Genomic DNA, 6,439 nt, shown 5'->3' with positions numbered 1-6,439 from the left:
ACTTAACCTATGGCCACTGTTTGACATTCGTCGTTTGTAAGAATTTCTTAACTTGTAATATTAGGTATATTACTTTTTTTTGTTATTGCAGTAAATAATGCTTGATTTGAAAACTTTAATAACATACACATTGGCACAAATGACCGGCATTTTCCTTATAGATTATCTTCTTCTGAATCACATTCTATAGAACTTTAAATTTTCATGTAACTAATCTTAACATTATCTCTTCGAAAAACAGTTCAGATATTTTTTGTTTTCTTTTCTTTTCATTCGTTTAGTTGTAATAGTAATAAATGTACATGATACGTATTCTGAATAATCGATCTTATATTCTACCTGCTGTTGCCCGCGACTTCGACCGCGTTTGTTTTTATTTTAAGAGCATCCTGTAGAAACAGCTGGGAATTGTGTGTACAATTAAGGTGTAGTTCTAAAGATATCGAAGTTGTGTAGTGAAGTTAATAAAATTAAATTTTTGCAATTAAAATAACTGTTTCGTTTAGCTGTAAGCCTTAAGTTTTCTATTTTCGCGATTTCTTCTAAATCAAATGTCCAATTAGAATGAATTAAAAAGTATTATAGTGGTAATATGAAAACCCTTGATGGTAAAACTATTAATTGTAATAAGAAACAGTACTACGATATTCCACCCACTTTGGTTTCCACCGGCGATTTAATAAAATCTCAAAACATAACAGCTGCGACTGCGGCTATTGCAACTCAACTATGCTAGTAAGATAAATCCTTTCGGGCACTTTTATGTAGGTAATAATGAGAACCTACTCCAATCTTGTGATACATATTTTTTATGTACCAACAATAGTTTTCTCAGCGCATGCCAAGTAATGAATTATTTTCTAGGCAAAATTTTGCTACTTCGGGTTAAATTTTTGCAATTTTCTTAAGGATATGATATGATATATATGTATATATATAATAGTAGTTGGTTGGTATATATATGTATAAACTTTTGAGATGATCTTGATGAAATTTCAAATTTGTCGGCAGCTTCCCTTCTGGGCGTATGCACGACAGAGAAATGCTTAAATCAACCTGAGTTGCACATCAGATGTAATATTATAAATATACCGTGATAACGTACAAATCATAGAACTGCTTTTCAGGTGCGCGGTCCTGGTATTTCTTTTAATTTCAGGACAAATCAAAATTTTATCGCAGACGAAGTCGTGGGCACCAGCTATTGCATCTATTAAGCGTCTTATTTTTCTTTTTTCAAACATCAGTTTAATTATATACAGTCACAAATATTACTACTAATAACAGACTGGTATCCACAGACTTGTACATCTAGTCATATAACCATACAAAATAAACTGTTTTTTATTATTAAGTACAAATAGCTGTACAAAGTACCTACAATAAAATTTCAAAACATTAATTAATCGACTAAGGCGTGTGCGAGCTTCAGTCATAAATCTTTTGAAACCTTCAATCACGTAAACATTGCCAATCGAAAATGATCGGCCCGAATAACGATTTCCGTTTCGCCTTATTTAAAATACTTTTAATTCTCTATAACAAATGACTGCAAATAATGAGTGGCATAACAGCAGCACTACATATTAGTCGATAGCGCTGGGTAACAACGTCAGCAAATGATGACCCAAGTCAGCAAATGGATTGATGTCCTTTGTTGAAAGTTTCTAAAGATAATTTGGTATCCATCAGTGTTAGCTCGTAAGAATAGTAATCGTTTGGTTTGGTTGGTTCGTATGCTTAAGGTTAACCAAGAAAATTTCTATCATTTTTTATTTAGCCCTAGCACTAAAGTCGTCATAAATGTTGCAACTCTTTTCGTATTGTGAAGCCTTTAGTGAGGGGCTTGCTACTGTCCACTGCGGAGTTATGCGCTCTATCTCCAGTCATATTAATCAGATCTTCACGAAATCTTGGCAAAGCTAAACGCATAGTCCAAACTATATTTTATAACCTGTTGGGGCGGCTCCGGGACAACTTCAATGTTGAGACTTGAAAGGGCTCAAAGATTAGTTTTAAAAGTCATGTGTAATAAACCCATCCTTTTTCCAACTTGTGAGCTCTATGCAAACACTAAGGTCCTGACAGTGCGACAACTGTTTATTTTATGTACCATTTTACGAAAACACCCCGAAGTTCCCTACGATCCAATTATTAAAACAAAACGAAGAACGGATTTGGCGGCTACATATAAGTCTGTTCGTACTGCAATTTCCAAACGGCATTATCCTTTCTTAAGTTGTCTACTGTACAACAGAGTTAACAAATTATTAAACATACTTCCCCTCACAACTCACATTTGTAAAGAAAAATGTTCCAAATGGCTTCAGTCACTCTCTTACGAAGAGACTGAAAAACTGCTATTAGTAGTTAAATAATGTTTATTTTCATACTCTTTCGCCTTATACACATGCACACGCTCGCATTATCACACCAACTCAAAACAAGCATACACACTCACACACACATATACACATGCACACACATGCACGCATACACACAACAATTATTATGTTTCTTGCATGCTGAACTAACTGTATACTTTAATTATACAACAACTTGGTTTAGAACATAATATAATAATAGCTTTAGTTTCGGAGGTGGGCGCGGCGGCTGGAACGCAGTTTTAAACTTTTCCTGTCGCCATCGTCTCTATTGTTATTGATCCAATGTAATCTGATCATAAATAAATGAATTTTTATTTTATTTTTTTTTATTTTTTTTAAACTATCCAGTACAAAAAAAAATTAAATCGATTTACACGGTCAAACAGTTTCATCCCCTTTCCCAGAGGAACTAAGCTTGATTTCGGGATAAAAAGTATGTCCTACCTCGTAGTATGACCTCAAATCGTGTGAAATTTGAATTCATTCAGTAGTTTCAGGGTGTGCTTCAGATAAAGACAGGCAGACGTAAGAAAAAATTACAGTTTCGGTTATAGTGTGCCCTCCAAGAAAGTTTTTAAAATATCTTCAATGTACAGAATTTGTCCTGTTCCAGTTTTTTTATAAGTACTAGAATGCCCTCAAATTCCAATTTATAGTATCTTCAATGTACAGAATTTTACCCGTCCAGTTTTATTATAAGTAGTATTATAGAGTCATTTGTTATTTAATTAAAATTAGTTAACTAATTACATTTTTATCACGTTACAAATGACTTTAGTTTGATAAACCAATCGGTTAAGACATTATATAAACATGATATTCTTCTTTTTCTAGTGTCATTTCCTATCATAGGTTGGCAACCATTAGGACAAACTGGACTTTATAAGATGCACTACAAAGTCACCCCCTGTTTTTTACCCCAGACGCAAAAAAGCTGACGTAAAAGTTGACGAGATATACGGCGATTCCCAATTAGCACCAATTTAACTGTGTAACAATGTTAATTAACATTAATTATTTATTTATTTATTTGTAACTCTCTGTTGCTCACGTTCTTTATCTGCGTTTATTTCGGTTTTAAAATAAAATGGTGGGAACGAAAAAGTTAAGTTTAAAAAAATATATTATTACCTATGTATGGAAAGTCTTTATATAAATAGCATCCTGAAGAATGCCATACACATTTTACCCTGGGGAAATAAACGGTTCCTTATACGGCCCAGGAACAGAAGAAGCTCAATATAACTCAAGACTCGATCTCTTTTTCGAATTACAATGTGATTTACATATTTGGTGGTAAGGTGATTTACATATTTGGAACTAAGTTTCCCACCTACCTTAGGTAGGAAACTTCGTCCCACCCTTTCGTACAAAAATGGTCATTTTATGTTTTAACGGGATCAATTACTTTCATCTGACCAAATTTAACTATTCTTAAATAGCAAAAGGGACAAAAGAAATTTACGTTTACCTTTAATTATTTTCTTCGGTAGAACCCACTCAGCTTTTAATAAACATGCATGAATTACTTTTACTTGTACCCGACAAGTCCCTGAATAAATAAAATGAGACCGTCCCATACAGTGGCTTCCTTGCCTTTGTACCCGAAGGATACCCGAATAAAATGGTGGTGTTTTTTAATTAAATATAATAAATAATAACACTGTCGACTTCTGTACATTGAAGATATTTTGAAATTTTTTAAGGAGGGCAAGTTATAATAGGTGCTAAAGCCAAAACTGAAATTTTTCATTTTGTATCTTGTTTTTCTGTATCTTGGCCGTGCATTACGCTGACAGTACTAAATGAATTCAATTGGAACTTTGCATAATTTGAGTTCATACTACATAGGATATCTTTTGTCCCAAAATTCAGCACAGTTCTTTGGTAAAGAGGGTGAAATATTAACTAATTTAAATAATTATTTTTGTACTGGATAGGTTGCAGTATCAGTTTAATTTAGCGGATATCAGCAAACCGGTTATAGATACTGAATACAAGAAGAATAGCCACATTTATTGCTAGAATTGAAAAACAAGTTAGTTCTCTTGGTCAACCTCCAGTATACGAATCAAATAACAATGCGATTTTCATTCTTCCTTTAACGATTACTATTATTTGTTAGTAAGGAGGAAGGAGCCGAGATTGATGAAAATTTTCAAATTTTCTTTTTCCAAAGTCACTCATTTATTAACTGGGTCAACGTTGCTTACCCAGCGATATTGACTTATATGTGTACACATTACTAGTAGTCATTTGTTATAAGGAATCAAAAGTATTTTGAGTAAAAGCGGGACGAAGCTGTGTTTAATATCATAGGTTTGTATATTTTGCTACTACCAACACAATAAAAAAAAAATTATGTTCGGTATCTGATGTATGATGGAAGGTTATTAACTATGTACGCTGCGTCCCGTAATTTGCGCAGGCGAAGCCGCAAAGCACGGCTAATTATGGTATAAAATTGTGTACAACAGAAATCAAGGGAAATCTAAATATTATGGAGTCAGTTAATGTGTCACACTAGAGCGACAAGGTATTTTTCATCATCACTTTAACTGATTAACGTCCACAGCTGGACATAAATCTTTTGTAGAGCGTTCCAAACTCCTAGATTCCGGGTCGTTTGTTTCTAACGGCTCCCTGAGACTCGTTTGATGTCGTCTGTTCACCTGGTTGGGGGCCGATCAACGTTGCATTTATCCGTAAGGGGTTGCCATTCTAACACCTTGGGACCCCAACGTCCATCGGTTCTCCTAACCGTATGCCTCGCGAATTGCCATTTCAGCTTCTCGACATGTTGAGCTATGTCGGTAACTCTAGTTCTTCTGCGGATCTCCTCATTTCTGATTTTATCACGTAGAGATAATCCTAACATAGCTCTTTTCGTCGCTCGCTGAGTGACTCTGAGCCTTCTTATGAGGCCCATAGTTAGCGACCACGTTTCAGACCCATAAATCATCAATGGAAACAAGCGTTAATCGAAGACTTTGCTCTTCAGGCACTGAGGGATTTTGGACAAAAAGATGTCAAGAAGTTTCCCGAACGCTTCCTATCTGTGTTGGATTCGACAGTTTACCTCTATCTTGAAATTGGTCCTACAATTCAGGTAGGTCCAACAAGGTCGTCTACAATTTCGAGTGCAGGGTTCCCAACTAAAACTGGGTGGAGCATGAGCGTTAGACATAATTTTCGTCTTGCTCATGTTCATACGTTGAGAAACTCAGCTAAGGTTATTGAGCATTGTATTAAGGTCTCCCAGAGTCTCTGCCATTATAACTACATCATCAGCAAACCGACGGCTGACGTCAGGTATTTTCTGTAAAGTGTCGTGTAGGTACTTATACTACTTAAGTAATATAATTCAAAACCCTTCACCGATCGAGATCATTCTATTTATTATTTGAAATATGGATAAAACCATTCTAAGTTTACTTGACTAAGAATAAAAACTTTCTTATTGCCGTGCCCTAGAAAATAAAGACCTTATTGTGTTAAGCTAAGACAGAAAAACCACTTAATATATCTTTGTTCAGTTCATTATTCTGTCTCTTTCTGAAATTAATTACATTATTGTTAATTATTCAGTAGTTGGAAGCAATTGTGAATTTCGAATATTGCATAAATCGGCACGGAAGTGCAGACAACGACGGCCGTGATAACAGCGTACTAGTATTTGTCAATGTCCGGCGATTTATCGTCCATGACCGTTGCCAAAATTGAACTTATTCGTTATTGCTCACATTTCTAAGATTGTGTCATGCCGTGCAGTTGTTTTCTTGTAAAGATATGCAAATTAAATTAACAGATTAAATTCTATATAATAGTTGTATTAAAGCTTAATTTTGACTACAAATCGTGTAGATCTGATAAATATTATTGGAGATAGAGAAACAGAATTCCTCAGTACACAGAAGTAAACCCCTCACTTTATCCTTAACTGTTACTTAATACATAAAATGTTTCCACATATATAAGTCCTTCTCCATGCTTATTTCGGCCGCTAAGAAGCAATAGTGCAATGCTGTATTCCTTAAGGGCGTGGTTTGCCG

The sequence above is a fragment of the Pararge aegeria genome, chromosome 9, assembly GCF_905163445.1.
Source record: "Pararge aegeria chromosome 9, ilParAegt1.1, whole genome shotgun sequence".
NCBI classification, from domain to species: domain Eukaryota; kingdom Metazoa; phylum Arthropoda; class Insecta; order Lepidoptera; family Nymphalidae; genus Pararge; species Pararge aegeria.
The sequence above is the reverse complement of the archived record's forward strand: the minus strand, read 5'-3'. Positions refer to the sequence as shown.